Source organism: Macaca nemestrina, chromosome 13, assembly GCF_043159975.1.
Source record: "Macaca nemestrina isolate mMacNem1 chromosome 13, mMacNem.hap1, whole genome shotgun sequence".
NCBI classification, from domain to species: domain Eukaryota; kingdom Metazoa; phylum Chordata; class Mammalia; order Primates; family Cercopithecidae; genus Macaca; species Macaca nemestrina.
The window spans coordinates 120,450,624-120,476,228 of record NC_092137.1 but is presented as its reverse complement, the minus strand read 5'-3'; the positions used below and the strand labels follow the sequence as shown (position 1 = coordinate 120,476,228).

The window sequence follows — 25,605 nt, the reverse complement described above, 5'->3', positions numbered from 1 at the left end:
ATAAAAATTTACAGAAATAGATTAGATCATAGACATAAATGTAAAAGCTAAAACTACAAAATATCTAAAAGGTAGGATGCAATCTTTGTGACCATGGAGGTAGGCTAATGTTTGTCATGTCACAAAAATCACTAAACATAAATGAAAAAATTGATGTTTGTCTCCATTAAAATTCGAAACTTCTACTCAAAAAAAGATAACAAGGAAACAAATAAGCAAACCACAGATGGGGAGAAAATATTTGCAATACATATTATTTGATAAAGGACTGCTTTCTAGGATGTAAAATAACTCTTACAACTCAGTAGTAAAAAGGCAAACAGCTCATTTTTTTTTAATGGGCAAGATTTTATAAGTGGATCTGTAACTGGCCATAAGTACATGAAGGGTGGCTCTCCATCATTAGTCATCAGGCAAATTGTGGTAGTCACCAGGAAAAACCTTATGCATCAATTTAGCTAGGCCGCAGCGCTCACTTATTCAAGAAAACACTAATCTAGGTGTTGTGAAGGTATCTTGTAGATGGGATTGAAGTCCATGGTCAGTTGACTATAAATAAGGGAAGCTATCATAGGTAATGTGGGTGGGCCTGGCTCAATCAGTTGAAAGGCCTTAAGAACAGACTTGATGTGTTGCATCCCTTATGAAGAAGAAATTCCGTCTGTGGACAGCAGTTCCTGCACGTGCCCAGGAGTCTCAGCCTGCCTTTCCTGACTGCCTGCCCCATGCATTTCACTTTGGCTGGGCTGGAGAGTGTGAAGATGCGGGGGTGAGAAGGATGTCGTTTTTCAGACTTCAGGAAACTCTACAAGAGAGGCTGACCCCATCTGAATGATGCTGTACTGTGATCTCTGGACCTATAAGAACTAGGGCAGAAGTAGGGCACATACCCTACAACATCTGGGACTGCTTCTGTCACGTGGGTCTCCTGGCACATTAGGGTCACCATCTTCCAAGGGAGGGACTGCATGGGGCTATTCAAGGTGCAGGGGATATTCTAATGCTAGACGGCCAACGTCAGACATTTGCTTACACCCATTTCCAGCCTCCAAAGGGGGGCTCATGTCTAACTAAGGGGCTCTTTTCCCTTACTTTCCTAAGGGCTGGGATTTACTTGGAGGATGGTGGTCCAGAGACTTACAGTCCCAGGACTGCTCTAGGAAGTGAATTGAATAATTCTCTCTCCCCTCGTTACCACATCTCCTTTCCTTGTTAATTTATTTATCCTACAGTTTGTGCCCATCAGAGAAATACCTCGTTTGCTGTTTTGCTGTGACTAAGATCCTGAAAAACACATCAGGTTCCGTCAACTCTCAGTTCCAGGGTCCATCTGGTGCCTTCCCTCCCTGGGCACTGATCTGCCTCCAGCCTACTTTCCGTATGAGTTGTCTGTATTCATATTTGTATTGCTCTAGATACACCTCTGGGAAGGTTTCTGCTCACTCCCCATCAAAGCTTGGAAGCCCTGGCAAGGCGGTATTTCATCAGGAATCTGCATTGGGCAAGCCTTCTCTGAACCTTGCAAGAATGTGGTACTACAAAAGCTTTGCTTTTGATGCAAAGGTTGGGACACCCCCATGCTCCTGAAGGTGGCTTTTGTCGGTTTTTTTGTAATTTAAAAAACACACAAAATTTAACCTCTTACAATTTTTAAGTGTTCAGATAAATATTGGTAAGTATATTCACATTGTTGTGCAACTTTGCTGCTTTTGTTTTTAAAACTAACTCTGCCATCGTGGATTTACACTTGGTCTGCTGGGGAATGTCATGAGATCTTAAATCTCTGGGATTTTTTTGGAGGCACAATCTAACAGACCTATCCACGTTATCAAAAGCCTCTGTGTGTATTTCTCTGCTGTTAGGATACATTTGAATATAAATAATTCACTTCCTGCCTGGAATCCGAAATGATATTCTATACATGTGAGTCTTCCCAAAATTCCGTCCTTACCTATGGAACCAAGGAGAACTGTGCAAGGTGGCAATTACTCCCCACAGTGGAGGTCTGCAACTTTAACTTGCCTACGCATGGCCCTGGTGGCAATGCAGAATCCCAAGCCCAGTCCCTAGAGATTTGAATTTAGTGGGCCTGGAGTGGCACCTGTCATTCTGTGTTTTTCACACACTCCTGAGAAGGATGGCAGCAAATCATTCTTGGGGAACCAGAACCTAAGCAGGTGATCAGAGAGGAGAGGCCTGCCCACTATGCTTCTCCCCTCTCAGGCCTGAGCCCTGAGCATCCTCAAGTTGAGCCCCGGGAGAATTCAAGGTCCTCCAAGATCCAGAGCCTGTTTTGCTTCTTCACTTACAGGCTTGTAGTCAGCACAGAACATCCTCTAGGCACCTGTGAGCCTGCCTCACAGGGCTGTCCTGCGGATAAAATGGATAGAGAGCTTAGAACAGGATCTGGCACACAGTGACAACGTTAGCTGTTGCTCTCCCCATGACCATGGTCATTGCTGGTGCCATCACTAACACTCCTACCAAGAGATGGCACGGAGAAGGTTCCAGAATGACCTCTCCACCCTCTACCATGTGAGAAAGAGGACCCCACTCCAAGCAGGCAAGAGCTGTGCAGAACAAATTAAAATCATGACTCTAGCATCAGCACCACAACCCTTCTACCTCATCTGCCTCACACTGCGAGTCTTTTCCAAGGTTCTCGTCTCTGCAGGAGCACCCAGGCATTTCACCCAGCAGCAAACCGTCCTCCACTGAGGTTAGAGGACCCTTCTCCAAGACTGTTTCTCCCTTCAGCATCCCGCTCTGATCCAACCCCCTTCACCAAGTGGAGCCCTCACCAAGCCCCCTTCTGAAGTCGAAGTGCTATGAATCTTCCCCAGGACATCAATGACTGTGCTGAGCCTTAGCCCCCTTCCCAGCGTTCCCAGCACAGTCCTTCAGCAGCAAGTCAACCTGCATTCCAGGGGCAAATGACTGTGTCTTGCATGACCTTAACACTCCCCTGGTCTGTGCACAGTCATCTTTCTCATAATGTGATGAGGTGGACATACTGTACATATAGCCAAGCACATAATAGGTGCTCAGTGGAATGAATGGACCTTCATTTAAGCAACCTTGCTTGTGGGCTTCAAAATTCTCTGACCAGAGTATGTGTACTTTAGAGAAATAACTCACTGTAGGCCCCCAGCAGTGGCCAGCCTCCCCAGTCAGCGCCTCTTAGGAAGTGGGAGTGGAGAGGAAGAGCTGCCTAGAGGCAGCGGGAACCCCCTACCCTGTCCGTTCTGACTTGGCCTTGGGTAAAGACTCACATGTAGTATGCCCTGGCCATACATGTCCCATTACATGACCTGTAGTCACCAGCTGTTTTGCCTCTAATTGATGGTATTTTGCATTTTAGGCCTAATATCCTCTAATAAAAGGATACTGGTTTTATAATGGCTAATAAAACAGTGAGAGGTGGGTCAGATGCTACAACCAGGAATCAAATGGGACACCCAATTCTCAGAGTGTCTGGCCGGGGTCTGTTTATCAATGTGCCCGCCCAAAAGGAAGAAGTCGAATCAAGCTCACAATTCACCCCTGATTTGCTGTTTGGGGGCAACCAAATGAGATAAGGCAGGAAATCTCAACCTCATTCACAATGAAAAGATGAGCGTTAGTGACTTCTTAGCAGTTACCCCATCCGAAAGCTGGTCATCCCAGACAAGGTCAAGTGGTTACACTCTCCTTATTTCTCCCAGCCTGTTAGCCTTTCCAGGCCAGAGCGTATCTGACTCTGCAGACAGATTTAAATGCACTGCGGACCTCACAGCCACATCACCAACCTTTTTAGGGGCTGAGAGTTCACGCTCCTCTGTCTGGGTGTCTGCTGGGGGGATTCTGAGTCCTAGAAGGGCTTGGAGGCCCAGCTTCCTGATGTGACAGAGATAGCAGAGAAACAGTTGAAATGTGTGGTTAAGAACCCACCTTTGCCACAGGCCTAGCTCTACTGATGGTGGGCACCTCAGCTGTGCTTCAGTTTCTCCTGTGCTGTCATGAAAATCAAATGAGTCGACTTAAAAAGTGCTTTGCACACTGTGCAGTAGCGAGAAAGTGCTATGGATGTGTCGGCTATCATTACCACCAGGGCTCATGTCTTCTCAGCACCTCTCTCTACATTAATAAGCAGGTTTTATCCCTGTAGGATTGTTAGAAGCAATTTTCTGTGGAACGGGCAATGCCTTAGCTCTCCAAAAATCACAGAACTGTCTGTTTGATAGTTCTGAAAAATTCTGTACCTGCCTTTTAATAAACTGGAGGCATAATCCAAACCTACTGGGCTCACCATCTCCTGTCACAGTATCAAGGGAACCCAGGGGATCTGCTGGGCAGGAGCTTCAGCTAGACAGAGAGTCGGGACCTGATCGCAAAAGGTGTTCATTAGTGGGCAGCAAATCAATCTCACCATTTAACCATGAGCTGGTCAGTACCCGTGCTGTTCAGAGGGCAGGTCTGAGGAATGGGGTCGGCTGTGTGGGAGGAGACTTGCTGCAGCCAGTGACCCCTAACGAACCTCCAAGTCCGCCTCCTATGACTCCACTCCTCATTCTTCTTTGACAACCAAAACAAGCATCAGTAACAACTGATGGTTATGAGGCCTGTGCAACACACAGAGAATGTGAGCTCACACCAGGCAGGGGAAAACAGCAGAGAAGCCCTCCTCCCCAGGGAAGGCGGATGCTGTGGCAGGGGTGGGGGTGGGGAGCAGAAAGAGTGAACCCAGCTTGAGCAACAGAGCCAGGCCTTGTCTCAAAAAAACAGAAATGAAATGAAAAACAGGGAGAAGAAGGAGAAAGAAAGAATAAAGATTGAAAGAAGAAAATGTGGAAGGAATGAAGGAAGGAGGGAGGCAAGAAGGGGCAGAAAAAAAAAATAAATTCCTTTATGTGTCCACTTGATAAGACATCAGAATTCGAATGGAGAAGGAAAATGCAAAAGCTGCCCTTCACGAAGAGTCACATGGAAATGTAAAACACCCTTGTCTCCTCTAAAATACATGATTCATTGCTCTGTCACTGCAAATGTGTGTGCTGTGTCCACTCGCAGATAAGCAGGATATATTTGCATGATTTAAATGTCACCTAGATCTTGTGAATAATAAACTGTGAGCCATTCCACAGGGTCTGAATCATGTTCCCTGGAAACCATTCCTTCATGAGCTAACCCCCCATGCCAGGGTCTGAAATTCTTATTCAGAATTCAGTCTGTGACTTCTTATTGCTCTGTCCCATTACTCCAGAAAGCAGCAGGGTAAAAACAAATTAAGTCCTCTTCCTCAGCAGCTTTCAAACACTCCCATACTTGAGGCCACCTCATCATCATATCAAAGGAGTCAGACCTGGCCCCTTCCCCCAGGGAATGTTAACATTCAGCATCGTCATGAAAGAGGCATGACAATAAACATCTGAGAGTGATAATTGAGTAAAGTGGTTACAGATGGGTGGCAGAAAATGATTTCTAAGTAGCATTCACTGAAATGTGATTATTGTTTTATGATTTTCAAGAGACTTGACATATATTATCTCCATTATCTATGTAGTGGGGAAAAATTTATCCCCCACTTGTATTCCGAGAGCTCAGTATCGGAAGCTAAGATTCACAGGTTTAGCAGGTATTAATATTGAGTTGCTACTATGTGCCTGACTTTGTTCTAGGCACTGGGAAATGTAACAGTAAACAAAGGAGACAAAAATCCTTTCCTCATGGCATTTGCAGACTAGTGGGAAGAGGTAGAAAATAAAAATAAATATGCAAAATATCAGATAAAGAGCAATGGAGAGAGTGGGTGGGATGGGAGAGGGGTCTTGAGATTTTGAATAGAGGTGTTCAGGAAATGCCTTCTTAAGAAAGTGATATGTGAGCAAAGATGTGAAGGAGAAAGCCACACTGCTACACAGTAGGAAAAGCAGGTGCAAAGGCCCTGAGGCAGAAGTTTGCCTGGCTGTGTGAGGATTAACAAGGAAGCTAGTCAATGGAGCAAGAGTGGAAGCAGGCAGCGGAACCATTTTGGAGGCAACAGCGATAACCCCGGCTGGTTGTGTGGATGACTTGGACAAAAGCGTAGCAATGGAGTTGGCAAGAAGTGATGAGAGTCTGAGAGTCTGGATTTATTTTGAAGGTAAAATAGGTGAGATTTGCCACAGGAGGGGATGTGAGTTATAAAAGAAATAGAGGCTGGAAAATTGCTTGAACCTAGGAGGCAGAGGTTGCAGTGAACCAAGATCGCACCACTGTACTCCGGCCTGGGAAACAAAGAAAACCTCTGTCTCCAAAAAAAAAAAGAAAAGAAAAGAAAAGAAAGAAAGAAATAGAGGAGTCCAGGATGACTCCTCTAAGGTTTCAGTCCTGAGTTATTTGAAGGTTGGCATTGTCATAACAAGGTCTTTGGTAAAGCATTTTAAATAGGAGGAGGTCATGACCATTGTAGCATGGTAACACTCTCAGGATTGGGGTTGTGGAAGACGGACAGGTTGAGACCCAATGCTGGGGATGGATTCCCACACTTCTTCAACTGTAGGCACCAAAAACATCCCAACACCCCAATTCATCTCATCCCACCCCCCTTTTTAGGGGTCACTGATTTTTAAAAAATATTAGTATAATTTATAATGAGATATATATAATTTACATCCAATTAAATGCATACATGTTAAATCCCTAGTGCAAAGAACTTTGACATTCATATACACCCGTGACACCACCACCCCATACCAAATGTAAAATATTGCCTTAATTGCAGAAAGTTCCTTCCTGCTCCATGGAATCACACTGTGTGCACACTTTTGTGTTTGGCTTCTCAGTCTTGACTTAACGATTTTGAGAATCATCCCTATTGTGTGTGTGATTAGTCCTTCCTTCTCGTCGCTGAGTACTTCCTCGTTTGAATAAATCACAATCTGCCTGTCCATTCAGCTGTCCACAGGGATTTGGGCTATTTCTAGTTTGGGGCTATTATAAATGTAGCTGCTATGAACATTTGTGCGCAGTCATTTTGACGACATATGTTTTCATTTCTCTTGGGAAAATACCTAGGAGTCAAAATACTGGTTCATGTTGTAAGTGCACATGTAGCTTTGAAACAAAGTTCCAAATCGTTTTCCAAACTGTTTGAACCATTTTCCATTCCCACCAGCAGTGGATGTGTTGCTGTCTCTCCTCCTGAGGCTTAGTGCTGCCATCGCTTTTGTGTATGGGCAGTAGTACCTCATTGTGGCTTCAATTTGCACTTCTAATTAGTAATTAGCATTTCGACTACTATAACATTGAGTACTTTTCATGTGTGTGTTTGCCATCCATATATCTTCTTTAGTGAAATGTTCGTTCAAATATTTTCCCAATGTGTTACTTGGGTTTTCTTTTTATTATTGATTTACATAAAAATGTTATCTACTTTGAAGCTAAGTCCCTTGTCAAATATATGTACTGTGAATATTTTGTCTGTGTCTGGGGATTATCTGTACATTCTTCTTTACTAACATTTATTCTGAAGTAATTTAAGACTTCCAGAAATAGAAAGTAAAATAAGACTTGCAAAAAATAATCCAAATAATTTCCAAATACCTTTCAGCCAGAACCCATAAATGCTAACGTTTTGCTATATTGGCTTTGTCAGTCTCATTGTTTCTGTCTTTCGTAGACACACACACGCACACACACACTCCAATTTTTTTTTTTTTTTTAGATGGAGTCTTACTCTGTCGCCCAGGCTAGAGTGCGGTAGAGCGATCTCGGCTCACTGCAACCTCTGCCTCCTGGGTTCAAGTGATTCTCCTGCCTCAGCCTCCTAAGTAGCTGGGACTAGAGGTGCCTGCCACCACGACCGGTTAATTTTTTTGTATTTTTAGTAGAGACGGGGTTTCACTATGTTGGCCAGGCTGGTCTCGAACTCCTGACCTTATGATCTGCCTGCCTCAGCCATCCAAAGTGCTGGGATTACAAGCATGAGCCACTGCGCCTGGCCCACACACCAATTTTTTCTGAACCATTTGAGACTAAGTGACAGAGATAATGTTCCTTTATCTCTAATACTTCTAAGAATATTTTCTAAAAACAAGGACATTCTCTTACTGAGCCATAGTACAGTGATCAAAATCAGTACATTAATATGGATATATTATTATATTATTATCTAATCTGCACACGTTGTTCAAAATTCACCAATTGTCCCAGAATGTCCTGTATAGAAAAAAGAAAAAAAAATTACTAAGACCAAAAATCCAAACCAAGATCACACATTGCATTTAGTTTTTATTTATTTTTAGTCTCTTTTACTCTGGAACAGTTTGTCAGTCAGCCAATCAATCAGTCTATCTATCCATCCATTCATCCATCCATCCATCCATCTATTCATCTATCCATCAATTACTCACTTACTGTCTTTCACAACTTTGACACTTTTGAAGAGTACATAGCATTTATTTTGTAGACTATTCTGTTCATTTTCTTCATGGTATCTTTTGATTAGAAGAAATTTTTATTTTGATTAAGTGTAATTCATTGGGAGTTTTTTTATGGTTAGTGTGTTTTGTGTCCTATCTAAGAGAATTCTGCCTTCTCTAAACTCATGAAAGTATTCTGGATTTTTGTGTCTAGAGTGTTAAGTTCTCACTTTTATACTTAGATCTATCTATCATCCATTTTCAATTAATTTGTTCTGTGGAGTGAGACAGAGATTGAGATTCATCTTTGTTTACCATATCCAGTTGTTCCAGCACCACTTCTTAAGATGAACTTCCTTTCCCACTGAATTGACTTCGTATCTTTATCAAAAATAATTTGGCCATATATACCTGGGTCTTTTTCTGAAATTTCCGTTTTGTTACACTAACCTGTTCCTTATCCCAATACCACACTGTTTTGATTACTATAGCTTTATCATTAGTTTTGAGATCAGGTAGTGTAAATCCTCCAGTTTTGTTCTTTTTCAGTCTTCTTTTGTCTAATGTAGATATTTTGTATTTCTGTAAAATTTTATAATTACAATTTCCTTCTTAAAATAGCCTGTAATTCCAGCACTTTGGGAGGCTGAGGGGGGCAGATCACGAGGTCAGGAGATTGAGACCACCCTGGCTAACACAGTGAAACCCCATCTCTACTAAAAATACAAAAAAATTAGCTGGGCATTGTGGCTGGCATCTGTAGTCCCAGCTACTTGGGAGGCTGAGGCAGGAGAATGGCGTGAACCCGGGAGGCAGAGCTTACAGTGAGCCGAGATCGTGCCACTGACTCCAGCCTGGGTGACAGAGTGAGACTCCATCTCAAACAAAAAAAAAAAAAAATAGCCTGTTGGAATTTTCATAGGGACTGTATGGAATCAGCAGATCAATTTTGGAGTACAATAGTTTAAAATTATTGAGATTTTATAAACATGTGTCATAACATGATAAATCTTTCCATTTATTTAGGTCTTCTTTAATTTCTCTTAGCAATGTTTCACAAGTCTTGCACATAATGCCAGTTTTAGTACTAAGTAATTGATGTATTTAATGTTATTGCAAATGATATTTTTAAAATTTTATTTTCTACTGTTTGTTGTCAGAACATAGTACAATTGAGTTTTGTATATTAACTGTGTACCACAATATTCTAGTTTCATTTTTTTGTAGATTACATAGGATTTTCTACATATACAATCATGCTATCTGTGAATCATGATAGTTATCTTTTTGTCATCATTATACCATTTGGATTCTTTTTCTTTTATTTTTTCCTATATCACACTGGCAAGGACTTTCAGTACAATGTTGAATAGAAGCATTTGAAGCGAACATCCTTACCTTATTCTGATCTCAGTCTTCAAATTAGGCATGATGTTAACTGCAAGCTTTTCTTACACTTTTCTAAGATGACTTTTATGAAGCTGAGAAAGTTCCATTCTGTTCTTAATTTGCTGAGTTTTGTTTTGTTTTTTGTTTGTTTTGTTTTGTTTTTTAACATGAATGGGTAGTGAACTTTGTGACAAACTATATGGCCTGGAAGCCTGAAATATGTACAGTCTGGCCCTTTAAGAAAAGATTTCCAACCCTCTCTAAATAAGAATGTAAAGGATACTTCAGCACATAGCAGGTATATCAGTTTGGGTCTAATCAAGAGACAGAAGTCACACAGTGACTATAAAACAGAAGGTGAATATAAAGGAGAAGGCTAATATGAAAATCATTAAACTACGATAAAAGGGAAGTGTAAGATGTAAGAGAACCCTTCATGGCAGCCTAGGGCTGAAGGAGAGCAGCCAAAGAAGGATGAACTTGGAATGGGGTCCCCCCTCTCCAAGGCTAGCATTCAGACCTTGTTGGAGCAAGTATAGTTGCAGCCCGATGATTGGCAGAAAAATGTGCCGGTTAGCACAGGCCAGAGCTGGTCTGTAGTTGCTGAGCAAGTAGGAAGCAGCTCTCACCTGGAGTGCTGATGGGTTTGAGTAAGCCACAACCAGTGACCAGCCACACAGGTGTGCAGAGAAAATGGGTGCTCATGTGAATAGGAGCCCTGGAACTGTGATGTTTGTGTTAGAAGGGCTGCAGCACCAGAAGGTCACAGCAGGCAAACCTGGGGGAAGCAGGCATAGGGAAGCAGAGGGAGTTGGAGCAGCAGTGCAGGCAGAAGGGCTGTGGCATGCAGGGTCCATGCTGCAAGAGCTGCAGAAAGATGACCACCAGGCCAGGCTGGAGCTGGGAGGTCATGAAGGGACCATGTGTTCCAGGCATGTGGCCAAGGCAGAGTACTACCAGACATTCTCCCACCTGTGTCATTTGCTAATGTTGCAGTCACCAGGAACAGCAGCGGAGCCCCTTCCTGCTCCGTTGCCACTCCATCATCCTCTGCTGAGAAAGTTTAACATCATGCTCACTGTAATACTCAAAGAAATTCTGTCCATTATTGCAGAGCAGGTATTGAAGATACATTTGGAACTGGGAGACATTGAATTGATAAGTGACATGGCATAGTTGAGGAATGAGGTTTCCTAAGAAATCAAGTATTTGACATGCCCAATATTCTTTTAGAAGATTCTGGAATGAAAGTGAAAAGCAGATTCATTTTTTCATGGATGATGAACCAGATTCCTATGTTAAATTTAACTTTACTCAAAGTTAAAGAAATTTCAAATGAACTGTCTAGACCTATGTCAAAATAAGCCCAACTGTATTAAAGAGTATTAAATTGTATTGAGAGTAAAAACACATAAGACCAGCAAAAAGAGAGTAGATATTATATATGTAGTGGAAGTATGCATTTCTTGGCTTTCAAATATTTGCAAGTCTCTGGAATAAATATTATCGGAACTCAAATAAGGCAAGCAGACTAAAGAAAATATTTTCATAATATAAACCGGGAAAAAGCCTCTGTCAGTATTGCACAAAAAGCTCATGAAAACTGAAAGAAGATCAAAACTTTAATGTAAATGGGCAAGGACATAATAGGTGATTCACAAAGAGGACACACAAGTAATAAATATACATAAGAAAATTGTCAACTTTACTACCTCTTGCTGAAATGCAAATTAAAGCTGTAATGGGATACAGTTTGTGCATTAAATTTGAAAAAATAAAATAGAATGCTGGCAAAAATAAAATGTGGTAGAAGTGGTAAATGGTTAATAGCAATATAAATTGTTTAAACTTCTCTTGAATTCAGATATTCATATCCTTAGGGTAATCCTACTACTGAGACTGTAACTGAAGGAAATAATTACAAAAAATAGGAGAAGTTTTGATGCATGTGTTTACAGCCGTCATTTTTTAAAGTGAAAAAGTGGGAACTAATTTAAATGTACATAAAAAGGTCAACAATGGTGTAAATCACCCTATTAATTATGTAATTCATTTCGCCAGGATCATGGCCGGTGACAAATGATTTGGCCATGACCAAAAACCACTGGAAACTAATGCAACACAATAGGCTATTTCTCAAGCTATAAAGCCTAATTAAAAGCAGAATAACAAAATTATATATTTACATCACTGTTACTATCCCTGTGAAAAAGACTGTGTGTACGTGAATGAAAACTAGAAAGTAACAGAAAATATACAATTGATTTATTAGGTTGACTTTCTTATTTTATTTTATTTTTTTTGATAGGGCTGGAGTACAGTGGCATGATCATGGCTCACTGCAGCCTTGACCTCCTGGGCTCAAGCAATCCTCTCACCTCGCCTGCCAAGTAGCTGGGAACACAAGTGCACCACCATGCCCACATACCTTTTTTTAATTCTTTATTTTTTGTAGAGATGAGATTTCCCTCCGTTGCTTAGGCTAATCTCAAACTCCCAGGCTTGAGTGATCCTCCTGCCTTGGTTTCCCTAAGTGCTGAGATTACAGGCATGAGCCACCATGCCCAGCTGATTTTTAAAGTTATATTATTACTAATATAGTGATGTCTGTACATTTTTTAAAATATGGCAACTAAAATCAAAATAATCCAGGTACATTGACAGAAAGGAGCTGAGCAAGACTCACCTCTCTTCGACATGATATACTTCTGTTAAGTCAGCCTGACTTCTCATTAACTTTTTGCCAGTTTTTGTGGAGACACATCACCCTGAGGCTTCACATCTTACCCCGCGAGGTCTGGTAAGCCACGTCTCCTCTTCTTCTTCTTGGGGGGCTGACCTTTTGGACGCTGATACAGAACTTTACATTTGTTCCTGTTATGTCTTTTCTTGGCCTGTATATTTAGTGCATCATTGAAGGCTCTCCAGATTTTTTTGGATTTTGATTTACACTCCTTAGTCACCGTATATTGTGAGTGCATGTTAGCTATACATTCTGTAATTCCATATCCATATTAAAATATGCAGGAAACTCCATATGTTCACCCAAGGCCGTGATAATGATGTCGAACGGAGTGGTACTGAGTCCCAGAGCAAGTCACACCTGTTAGGGAGCAGTTCGATGCCGTTCACATCACAATCCACAAAAACAGCCTTGCATCCAGCACACGTGTGCCAGCTTAGCAATTAGAAAAGGTGATTGTCCTTTTGTGGGTGGAAAATTAGGGCTTTAGGGTTAGACAAAAGCTCAAGTGATTTCCCTGGGCCAGGACCAGGCTCAGTTGTAACGGGGGCCAAGCTTGCCCTCAGTGTTTAAGTTCTCATCTGTGCCCCTTCCCCCTGATCTTACCCACCGCCTGCTGTGGCGACCATCCCATGCCATGCTCAGTGGCCTGCAGGATCCTCAAATGTGCTCCTCAATGTATCCTACCAAAACTTTTTATTTGATTCTTTATCCATACTCTATCTCCTGGAGTTATTGGCATTTTAAAAGGGATCCAAGTTTGAAAATAGAGAGATGACATTCCAGTGGTAGGACTTCAGGCATTGATGGTCAGACAGTAGAAATTTGGAGAGTGGAAAGGCTGGCACTGGGGTCTTAAGGGCAGCCCCTACCTAGCTACTCTTTGCAAAGCTGACCTGAAAGAAACAGGGGGTCCCCAGGGGACAAGATAGATTAGATCCTATGGTCCCACAGTCCTCCTCAAGCTTTTAATGGTATTTGGTTAGAATTTTTAACTCTTCGGATCTTGTTCATTCATTTAATTTAATTTTCCTTCTATTCTTCCAACTGCCAGGTAAGTAAGAGAAATAGATGCCGTCATCTTCATTGTCTGAGAAGGAAGCAGGCAAAGTGGGCTTTAAAGACAGAAAACAACTGCTTTTCCCCAGCTTGGGGCCTCACCATCACGCACCTTTGCGCTGACTGACAGAATTCCTGTGGGGAAAACTGATGCATCCCTGTTTCTCACGTACACCTTGCCTGTCTCCTCATAAATATTTTATTTCCCAAAAGCCATTCCTACAAATTGCCTTATCATTTGCCAAGGATCTAGACCATCTGCCAAAGCAAGTTCACACATCCCTCCTTGCTGATAACTGGGTTTATCCGTTTGCATTTCTGTGTATCGTCGGTTAGTCTGGCTTATCTACTTATGAGATTGTGTGTACTTTAACACACTGGACACCATATGGCCCCCAGCAGAGACGGCAGTCCTGTTGCGTACCTGTGGGCACTATTTGTGTGCCTTTCAATCCTGATTATAAAATATCCGGTCCCTAGTACACCTAAAATTTGTTTGGACTGGGAAGATTTTACATAATTAGAATCAAAAATTTAGTTCCTCCCACCCTTATTTTTAAAGCAATGTGTACAAAATGCATACGGAATAAATAAATAACAAATTGTTTATTTACACAGTAAAATTGAATGAACTATAGCTACAAGCAACATCACCGAATCTTATTAATTTAATAGGGATTGACAAAAGCAAATCCCAGGAGACTATATAGACTATCACATTGTTTCTAAATTTCAAAAACAATTAAAACTAAATGTCATTGAGGAATCCCACAAGCCACACATGTACACACTTATGCTCAGACTCAATCCTTCTGGGCTTGGCTCGTATTTTCCTTTCATTTCCTGGCACCGAATTCACAGGTGGATACAATTGGTCTCATCAGGCTCCCTGGCTCCAGACTTCCTCAGCTCCTGGGTGCTACCGAATTCACAGGTGGATACAATTGGTCTCATCAGGCTCCCTAGCTCCAGACTTCCTCAGCTCCTGGGTGCTACCGAATTCACAGGTGGATAGAATTGGTCTCATCAGGCTCCCTGGCTCCAGACTTCCCCAGCTCCTGGATGCTACTCTTTTCCCCACAGACCCCTCCCCACTTCCTTAGTGTCCTGGCTGAGGCTGAAGCAACTTAGCATTCACCTGGTCCCCACTCCCTTCCTCCCACTCTCACCTGCTCTGTCAGAAAGAGGAGATGGTGCCTTCTCCATAGCTCTCTTCTTCCTTTGGTCTCCCTATTCCACCAAACACCAAAAGACTTTGGGTTTCTGAGGATCATGCTCGTTGGTCTCTTAGTGCCATGGGCCTGTTAGAGCATCCCACTAATTTATTCAGATGTTGCTGTATCCTGCATCTTCACAAAACCTTGCTGTCCCTTCCACACTCGACCATGCCTCAGTTGAAGCTTGAGCAATAATCAGAAAGGTCCCCAGAGGCCACTCCACTGAGTGAGCCTTGGGCCAAATCTGGACCTTCCATCATGGCAGCCTAGGATCTTGGAGCCCGATGACTTTTGCAGGCAAATTCACAGATACATCCCCTTCAGTCTCCTTCTATTTGTTTCCAGTCTCCGTTCGTCTGTTTCCACTTTTCAGACACCCAAAGTTCTTCAGTGATAACTATTGCCACATACATCATTCCCTAAGGGCCAACTATGTGCCCATTTCTGTGCTAAACACTCTATCTCATTTCATCACACTCAGGACACTTCTCCATTTCTTAATTAATTCTGTGAGCTCTTGTTTTCCCTTTCAAATCTTAGGAATGATGTGCATTTCAGAAACAAAGTCCAAGGGGATTTTTCAGGATGATGCCTTAAAATGATCTCACGATCACTACTCTGTTCTCCAAAATCAGGATTTAAGATTCTTTTGAAGCTCTGAAATGTTTCTGGACAACAGAAGATAATCATCTGCTTCCAGTCTTCCCTGAGGACAAGCCAGCAGGAAACAGCTTTAACTTGTTGCATAAATTAATGAGATTAGAAGAAATAAAGCATTTCCTGACAATGAGAACTATTAAAAAATGCGCATAATAACTGAGGCATGTGGAGATTCCTGGAATAAGGATGCTGAAGTCCTCAATGAGGCAAAGTCTCATCTATTATATTTTCTCTTGCGTTGAATTAATTTCAGGTTCCTTCAGAAGCCCAAATAATGAAATAAGAATTCTCCTGTCTTCCAGCTTCTGTGGCTTCGGCTTCCTTTGGTTGATTCACCGCTTCCATTTATTTGCTCTTCCACTACCAGAGTCCCTTGAATCTGAACAACTAAGCCTGATTTTCTTTGGGGGAAATTTTGTCTAGGTTTTATTTCCCCCATTTAAGACATGTGTGCACACATGCACATGTGTGTGCGAGCCATTCTAATTCTTTATTTTTTCAGTAAAGAGCATACACTTCATCTCTCCCTTCAAGTATTGCATGAACTGGATGAACTTAAGCCTTCTAAAAATAATGTGTTCAGTTAGCAGGCGATTTGGTAAGTATGCTAGGAAATGCCATGAACTCCAAGTCCTCAGAGAAGCTCTGGTTAACTGGCTGGGTGGCATCTGCTATTGTGGAGTTTCTTCCCATGAGGGCATCAGTCATGAGAACCTAGAACCCAAGAGGCTGTCCAAGCCTTGTCCCAGGCAAGGACGTTTGGATTCCTCCCAGGACCTGCTCCTGCGATCCAGAACCAGAGCGTGCAGTTGCCGGTGAGGGAAAGGCAGGATTCCGTCTTCATCCTTCATGGAGAGGTGTGTTCTTGGAGGTACACCTTCTGGGAGAAAAATGAGTTTTAGTAAATAAAGTTATTTTCTCCAAAAAGAGTTTAAGTTCCTTTGGCTTCAATAGAGGGTTATGATTACTAGCTAGATTGGTGGGGTTTAGTTCAGGAAATCTGGTGTTATCTGGTGTGATGGAAGGAAACAAAAACTGCAAGGAGAATACACATTGTCCCAAATAGTCTTGTTTCAAACATCTTCCCTAAGATGGTAAACGGGTCCAAGAATGTGTGTGTGTGTGTGTGTGTGTGTGTGTGTGTGTGTGTGTGTGTGTGTCCCACCTTTAAACTTCAAACTCCCAGATCTCTGCTGCGTGCTCATCCAGTGTGGATTACACTACCAGCAAAACATCGCAGGAAGGAGTCCAGGATGGCCGCCCGCAGTTAGGAGAGAACCCAGAATGGAACGAAGGACTCCTTTGCTTTCTTGCCCCTGACTCTCCCCCTCTTCCCTGGGAGTTTTGGGGATGTCAACTACTGACTTCTGCCTCTTTCGGACCGCCTTTGAGGCTCCAGAGCCTCACCTGACTTTCCCACGGAGAGGGAGGCCAGAGGCTCCTTCACTAGTCCCGGTGCAGAGTCCTGGGCCGGGAGCGCGGGGGAGGGAGCGAGTGGAGCTGCGCCCGGGAGGCCGAGCGAGGAGGCGCTCCGCAGACCCCAGCGCGCCGCGGAGAAGCTCAAACTTTGGCAGGGTAAGGATTTTAGGGGCTCTTGAGCTCGAAGTTTTGGGGGGCGCCGGGAGGTGTGCTGGAGGCGCAGACCTCAGGAGATGAATTAGAGAACCACACGCAGGGGAGCGAGGCTGCTGCAAACCGGGGCGGGCGCGGCGCTGTCCGCAGCCCCCGGTGCTGAAACGGGCGGCAGGTTGGAGAGAAAGTGAAAAAGGGCCGGCTGCGGCCTCGGCTCCCACCCCCCAGCTCCCATACCCCTCCATTCCAGTTCAAAGGACAGGAAGCCCTCCCCGTGCTCCCCAAGCCGATCGCACCCCCTTTTACTCACGTCCCGCAGCCGCGCTGGGCCGAGCCCGCCGAGCCGTCGGGGCGGGAGGCAGAAAGAGCAGGGTTGGCTCCCGTTGGGGGCCCGTAGGGCTTCCAGCCGCGACCCCACCCCATACATCTCCTCCTCCCACGCTGCCCCAGGAGGACGCGCCCCGGGCCTCCAGGACCGCTAGTCCGGGAAGGACCCCTCCCCCGGCTCCAAGTCGTGTCTCTTCTAGTCCGCGCCGCGCCGGGGGAGGTTGAGTCAGTGGCCTGGAGGGAGCAGGGCCGGGGGAAGGCAGCGGCGAAGGACTGCGCCCCAACCCAGGGGACTGTTCACCCTTGGAGATTCAAAGAGAAGGGTGGGCTGAGGAGGAGGCGAGAATTACAATTCTTTGAGGAGTGCGCGGTTACTTTTTTTTAATGACAAAATCACACCCGGGATCTCGGACGCCCGGGGCTTAATGCTCGGTGATGGAGGAGAAGGGGCGGCGGGCGCTCTGATCCTCTGCAATCCCCTAACCGGATAAAGGCGCCGGGCTCCCAGCCCTCGGGCTTTTCTCGTTCGCTCAGCCCCCGGCCCCTCCCGATGCCCCTGGGGGGCTGGGCCCGCAGGCCCTCGCACTCCCGCAACCCCGGGCAGGGTGATTCGGTTTTCTCCCGGTGTAATCTCCCTACTGAGCACCGCCGCTGGGACTTTAACTTCGGCGCTCTGCAGCGGGCGTCTCCGGCTGGCGCGGCGCGTGGCGGAGGATGAATGGCGCCGCAACCTAGAGGACCCGCAGCCGGCGCCTCAGCCTCTTCGGCCTGAACCGGGTTCCTCGGACACGCAGTCCGCCGTCTCAGGCCTCGCCGGAAGCTGGCGAGCGCAGTCTCTTGCAGCGAAGCCCGGCACCCCGACGGCAGATGCTCCCCATCACATCTTCCGAAGTGGCGAGGCTGGGGTCGGCGGGAATGGCACCCACCCGGGTTCAGACTCCATCCCGGAGTGGACAGCTCGGTGCCCCTAACATTCTCTAAGCGCTCTCCGCAACCTCCTCCCCCCAACACACACACACTTTCATTCATGAAAACCAACAAGAACATTGCTGTCTGGGCACGGGGTCCAATGTACAGCGGCGTTCACATACCCCCAAGTGAAAATTCATGGGGGACGCGGGTGGTTGGGCCGGGAGAAGAGAGATGGTCACTCGTGCCTGCTATCTACTGGGTCTTCTAGCCAAAGTCGCAGTTGTAGAAAAGTCGGCCAGGTCAGAGGACTCAGATGGGATTTCACTGAGCCGGTGGGAGCTTCTTTGGGGTAGGGGGAAGGACATAAACTCCCCCTGCTTCGCACCAGTGCCCAGACACCCGCACTTCCTCTCCGGCCTCCGTTCAGCCACAGAGGGGGACCTCCTCCGGTGCAGATGCCCAGAGGGGAGGAGCGGTGGCTCTTGGGGTGACTGGCTGGTGGGTGCAGGATCTTAATCACTTTAGCTGGGACTTTGGCCGTGACTACGTGTGCACTTGCCTTTGATGCTCCTGTTTCTATTTCTTTTCTGTCCTCATTCACTATCTGCTAGCGGTGGCTGCCTCTGGTTAATATTAAGGTTACCATGGCGACCAGTCTCCAGTCGCCATGGTACCCAGAAGGTAAACAGTTGGAAGCTACTCAGGCTCTTCTCCAGCTCTGGCCCCTAGTTTCCCTAGGGGGTGGGCCGGGGACAGCAGTGACCAGGTTCCAGAACCCTTTTCCGTGCCCCCCTCTTCCTCCCCCCGTTCCCACAGCGACCTGCTCGCCTGAAACCCCCGCTAATACCCCACCAACCACTGTGGCCTCAAGGTTGAGATGGCCCGTGCTTTTTTCTCTATCTCCCAGTTACGTACACTGAGGCCAGGGGGTAAACAGTTTTCCCTCTGACCTAATGCATTTTAGTAACAGCCTGAATATTTCTGAGTACAGTGGACAAGGCTCAGTCTAGTGGGAGAAACAGAATTTTAAACAGACACAGTCCCTGCCCTCTGGGACCTCACAGTGTAGTGTGGCAGACAAACCCTTGTGCAACCTACCAGGTGGCCTGCACTCTGGGTGCAAATGGAGGCAATAACAGAGCCCTGAGAGTAGAGAGAGGTGGCAGTGACTGAATCCTGGTCAAGGAGGGCCTCCCCGGCAAGGTTATGTTGCAGTTGAAACTTGAAATCAACTGGCCAGGAAGAGAGGAAAATCTCTCCAGGCAGAAGCAAGGATGTGTGGATTAGTCAGGAGAGGGTAAGGCCCTGCTGTGGTGATGTATAGACTTGGAATATCTTGGTGGCTTCGCCCTTTGCTTATGCAATGTCTGAGGTTTTGGGAGTCCTGCATCATGGGGGGAGTCCACTGGCCAGAATCCGTCACTCAGCCTTCACCTGGCCTGGAAGGGAGGCTGGAAAATGCAGCAGGCACAGGGTGGGCTTTCGTGAGCACTGTCTCTGCCAGTAGGTGGGGGCAAAAAAAAAAGTATGACACACATAAGGAAAGGTGAGTAATTTGGCTTAGATGAACATCCAGTTTAGGCTGACTTGATCCAAATTATGAAAAGTCTTGACCATCAGGCTAAGAAATGGAGACTGTGTGCTGGAGAAATTAGGCACCTCTAAAAGCTTCTGAGAAGAGTGACAATTTAATTAGAACTACCTTTCATAAAGATTCTGGGGTCACTATGGAAGGTTCATTCATCTACACATTTATTCATTCTACACTCATTGAGCCCCTCCTTAGTGCCAGGGACTGGACGGATTATAGGAGCCACAGCCTGAAGATGGGAGATGAGCAAAGATAGCTATTTCAGCCATCCTGGGGAGAGAGAAAGGCCTGGACACAAGCAGGAAGAGAGCTCAAAGAGACCAGGAGTGACCTCTGCTCTGGTTCGACACAAGCCTAGCAGAGACTTGCACAGGGTGAGTGCTCGGCACATTTCTGAATTAGTAAATAAAAGAATTGGAGGGCATGGAGGAGAGAGATAGCTGTTGCTGTGAATGACAAGACTTGATGATGCTGGATCTGGGGCAGTAAGGGAGAGGAAGGAGTAAAAGCTCACGCAGTCTTAGCTGGGTAGTCATTTGGTGCTGGGTGTCGCTCATGGCATTAACCAAGACAGTACTGCAGGGAAGAAGAGCAGGCTTGACAGTAGCTGGGGGAGAGAGTGCTGCCATTCAAATAGTTTTGCTCCAAGGAAAACTCTTCCCTGAACTCCGTCTGCACCCCAGAACTCATCTAATCCCCAGAGCGCTTCTTTTGTCCTCCTTTGCAGGATTCATACATTTCACCTTGAATTATAATAATGCAGTGTAGGGGTTAAACTGACTTCTACTCCCCAGCTCTGCCACTGGGTGACTTTGAACCAAGGTATTTAATCATTCTGAGTCTCAGCTTCTTAGTGTGTACATTGGCAGTAGTAATAGTTATAATGCCTGCCTCATCGAGTTGTTTTGGGGATTAAATGAAGTAATTGAAGTGAATTCCTCAGCTCATTGCCTGACATATTGTAAGTACTCAAAGTTAGATTTGGACATCTTATTACTTCCTAATAAAATAAAAGCAATGTATTACTTTTATAACCACATCACAAAAGTTCATTAAGAAAAAAAAAACACTTTACCTCCCATGCTTGCAATTAGGTTTGGAGCATCTATAGGGCTGGCTATGGAGAGCTCTGGCTCCCCAGCTCTGGTAAGGTCTGAAAAGCACTTTCATCCTCTTGCAATCTCAACCTGAACAGCTGAATCGTATTACAAAGCAGCAATTTCAAAACTGAGCACGCTCACAGCTGAGAAACTCAGAGTGCCATTAATTCTGAATCATCTCTGCAGAGACCAGGACACTTTCTAGTCATGAGACAAGCCCCTGCCTCTTGGTTAAGTAACATAATTGATCATCTTCATCCAATTTCACTGCATTTTCTTTTACTCCAAATCTCTTCCTGTTCTTGAGAACAACCTTAACTTTCTTCTCAGACAGGAATTGAAAAATTTGCAGCTGACATTTGGAAGCTTCCATTTGCTCATGTTATAAAAATGCCAGAGTTCAGAGAGAGAACTCTGCCTTCCAGTCATGAGACGATTTCTTTGGGAAACAAGACTCAACTGTCCTAACTCAGACTCATTATCTCTATCATGGTGCAGGCACATTGATGTGTTTGGGGCAGCCTCCATAGAGACGGGGGAATTGGATTCTGACCTTCATCTTCCCACATCACCTCACAGCTCAACTCTGAGCACAACTGGATACATTCTTGTTGTCTAAGACTTGAACTGGCTTTTCGGGACCTTTCTTGGGCAGATGGAGAAAGTTTTAATACTTACTGTCCCCAGAAGTTGCCTTGTTTCTTAAGAGGCAAGGGCTTAAAAGCTTGCAGGCTCTACAATTAGATTGCCTGTTGAAGTCCTGGCTGTGTGAACTGTGTACCTTGGTTTGCTACTCTGTAAAATGGGGATGATGTGGTTTGTCTGTGTCCCCACCCAAATCTCATCTTGAATTCCCACGTGTTGTGGGAAGGACCCAGTGGGAGGTAATTGAATCATGGGGGCAGGCCTTTCCCATGCTGTTCTCGTGATAGTGACTAAGTCTCATGCGATCTGATGGCTCTATAAGGGGGAGCTTCCCTGCATAAGCTCTCTCTCTCTGCCTGCTGCCGTCCATGTAGGATGTGACTTGCTCCTCCTTCCACCATGATTGTGAGGCTTTCCCAGCCATGTGGAACTGTGAGTCCATTAAACCTTTTGTAAATTACCCAGTCTCAGGTATGCCTTTATTAGTCCATGAAAATGGACTAATACAGGGGATAAGAATAATACTTACCCCATAGGGTTATTGAAAAGATTAAATGAGTTGATACTGTAAAAAGCTATACAGCAGTGACTGGCATAATAGAAGCCCTCAAAAATGTGATGCTCATTATTATTAATGTCATATTTTGGCATTTCTCCCCTTTATTACATTTCGTGAGTTTCTAGTAGGTGATATTGTGAGTTCTGCATTTTAAAAAGCGTTTTGATTTTAGATTTTAAATTATTTCTTTTTAGGTATAATTTTCATGACACAAATGTCACCCATTTAAAATGCACATGTCACTGGTTTTTAGTATATTTATAGTTGTGCAGCCATCACCACATTACAATCTTAGAACTTTTCAACACCGTCAAAAGGGACCCCGTATCCATTAGCAGTCATTCCTTTTTCTCATTCTCTCCCAGACAACCTCTACTCTACTTTCTGTCTGTGTGGATTTGCCTATTCTGGACATTTCATGTTCATGAATTTATATATCATGTGGCTCTTTTTGTCTGGCTTCTTCCACTTAGCATAATATTTTCAAGGTTCACCCATGTTGTAGCATGTATCACTGTTTTATTCTTTTCTATTGCCAAATAAGATTCCCTCTAAATAACATTTTATGATGTGGACATCCTACATTTTGTTTATCCATTTATCAGTGGATAGGCCCTAATAAATGATTGTCATTTCCACTTAGGGCTACTGTAAATAATGCTGCTATGAACATTCACGTACAAGTTGTTGTGTGGACGTGTTCTTATTTCTCTTAGGTATATGCTTAGCAGTAGAATTCCTGGATCGTACGGTAACTCAGGTTTAACATTTTGAGGAGCTACCCAGCTGTTCTCCAAAGTGGCTACATCATTCCCACCAGAAATGAATGAGGCTTCCAGTTTTCCACATCGCATTGTGGACTATGATTAATTTTATGTATCAACTTGCCTGGGATACAGGGTGCCCAGATGAAACATTATTTCTGGGGGTGCCTGTGAGCGAATTTCCAGAAGAGATTAGTATTTGAATCCATGGACTGGGTAAAGTAGATTGCCCTCCCCAGTGTTGGTGGCCACTATTCAATCCATTGAGAGCCTGAGTAGGAAAAAATGTAGAAGAAAGGGGAATTCACTCGTTGAGCTGGGACATCATCAGTTTCCTGCCCTTAATTGGCCCTCTGGCTCTCAGAACTGCACCACTGGTTTTTCTGGTCTCCAGCTTATAGACAGCAGCTCATGGGCTTCTCAGCCTCTAATGCTTTGTAATACATCATATGTATATACAGTTGACCCTTGAGCAATGCAGAGATTAGGGGTGCTGATCCCCTACACAGTCAAAAATCCACATATAACTCTTTTGGCTTCTTCAAACTGATTTACTAATAGCCTACTGTTGACCACAAGCCTTACCTATAACATAAATAGCCAATTAACACACATTTTGTATGTTCTATGTATTACAGGCTGTATTCTTACAATAAAGTAAGCAAGGAAAAAATGGGGATTTTTCAATTTGTCACATATCTCCAAATTTTTTTTCGATATATTTATTGAAAGAAAAACATGTAGAAGTGGAGCTGTACAGTTCAAACCCATGCTGTTCAAGGATCAACAATATATATAACCTATTGGTTCTGTTTCCATGGAGAACCCTAACTAATACACTCACTAACTTGTTATGGTAATATTAACATTATATAGCTCTTTTTCTTTCTATTTTTGAAGCTCTGTAATTTTTTTATTTCCTCCACCTGGGTTCATATTCACACATAAAATATGAAAGGACACTCAAGTATAATATTTACACTGTAGGGTTTTATTATATCATGGAACTTCTGGAATGGAAGGACCTTTTATAACCATCCCAGTCAATGTTGAGTACAGTCATCCCTCAGTATCTGAGGGGCATTTGTTCCAGGACCTACCTACAAATACCAAAATTTAACAGATGCTGAAGTCCCTTATACAAAATGGCATAGTATTTGTATTAGGTTAGTACAAAAGTAATTGTGTTTTTTGCCATTACCAATCTAATAAATAACCTGCTGTAGTAGTCCAGTCTTGTATTGCTATAAAGGAATACCTGAGAACTGGGTAATTTATAAAGAAAAGAGGTCTACTCAGCTCATAGTTCTGCAGGTGGTACAGGAAGCATTATGCTGGCATCTGCTCAGCTTCTTGGGAAGCTTCAGGAAACTTACAATCATGATGGAAGCCAGAAAGGGAGTATGCACATCTTGGCATGAGTAGGAGCAAGCGGGGGAGGCGTCACACATTTGTAAATGGCCAGAATTCATAAGAACTCACTCACTGTCATCAGAACAGCACCAAGGGGATGGTGCTAAATAATTCATGAGAAATCCACCCCAAGAGCCAATTACTCCCATCAGTTCCCACCTCCAACATTGGGGGTTACAACTGAACTTGAGATTTGGGAGGAGACACAGATCCAAACCATATCACCTACATATAACCTCCTGTGTACTGTACCTTAAATCATCTCTAGATTACTTATAGTAGTACCTAATACAGTGTAAATGCTATATAAATAGTTTATACTGTATTGTTTTTATTTGTTTTATTTTTATTGTTGTATTGTTATTCATTATTGTTTTGGGGTTTTTCAAATATTTTCAATCTGTGATTGGTTGAATCTGCAGATGCAGAACCTGCAGATGAGAGGGCCAACTGTAGTATGTCATTGTGCTTTTGATTTGCATTTCCTCATGACTAAATACATGAAGAATGTTAGCATATGCTTCTTAGCCATTGTATATCTTCTTCAGATAAATGTCTATTCAAATCCTTTGCCTACTTTTTAATTGGGTTATTTGACTTTTTATTATGGAGTTATAAGAGTTCTTTATATCTTGTGGATACAAGTTCCTTGCTAATATATGACTTAAAATATATTCTGCAATCCCAGCACTTTGGGAGGCTGAGGCAGGAGGATCACTTGAGCCTAGGAGTTTGAGATCAGCCTGGGAAACAGAGAGAGACACCATCTCTACAAAAAATTTTTAAAAATAGCTGGGCATGATGGTGTGCACCTGTGGCCCAGCTACTCACGAGGCTAAAGTTGGAGGATGGCTTGAGTGCAGGAGGTCAAGGCTGCAGAAAGCGGTAATCAAACCACTGTGCTGTAGTCTGGGTGACACAGTGAGACTCTGTCTCTAAAGAAATAAAAAATGAAAACATTTTCTCCCATTCTATAGATTGCTTTTTTGCTTTGTTGATGGCATATTTTGATACACCAAGGTATTTTTATTTTGATGCAGTCCAATCTATTTTTTCTTTTAACACTTTCACCATTCACTATGCTGTTAACTGTGGTTGTGTCATGGATACCCTTTGTTAGGTTGAGGAAGTTTCCTTATACTCCTAGCTTTTAATTATTTTCACCATGAAAGCATGTTGGATTTTTGCCAAATGCATTTTCTGTGTTCATGAGATGATTATGAGCTCTTTGCCCTTTGTTTTATTAGGAGGGAGTATCACGTTGATTGATTTT

The 25,605-nt window shown here is 43.9% G+C and overlaps 1 protein-coding gene across 4 annotated transcripts in view; it reads left to right on the top strand.

Moving 5' to 3' along the window:
- LOC105490061 (cyclic nucleotide gated channel subunit alpha 3) overlaps window positions 1-25,605 on the top strand; it is an 87,388-nt gene that overhangs the window by 16,985 nt on the left and 44,798 nt on the right. For 3 of the 4 annotated variants that reach the window (XM_011755324.3, XM_011755323.3, XM_011755319.3), the window contains exons 1-2: window positions 12,079-19,557; window positions 20,047-20,225. The exons of the other annotated variant lie outside the window; for it this stretch is intronic. The gene's annotated coding sequence lies outside the window, so the exon portion shown is untranslated. Of the gene's footprint in view, window positions 1-12,078; window positions 19,558-20,046; window positions 20,226-25,605 lie in introns of those variants that run through there. 4 annotated transcript variants of the gene reach the window in all.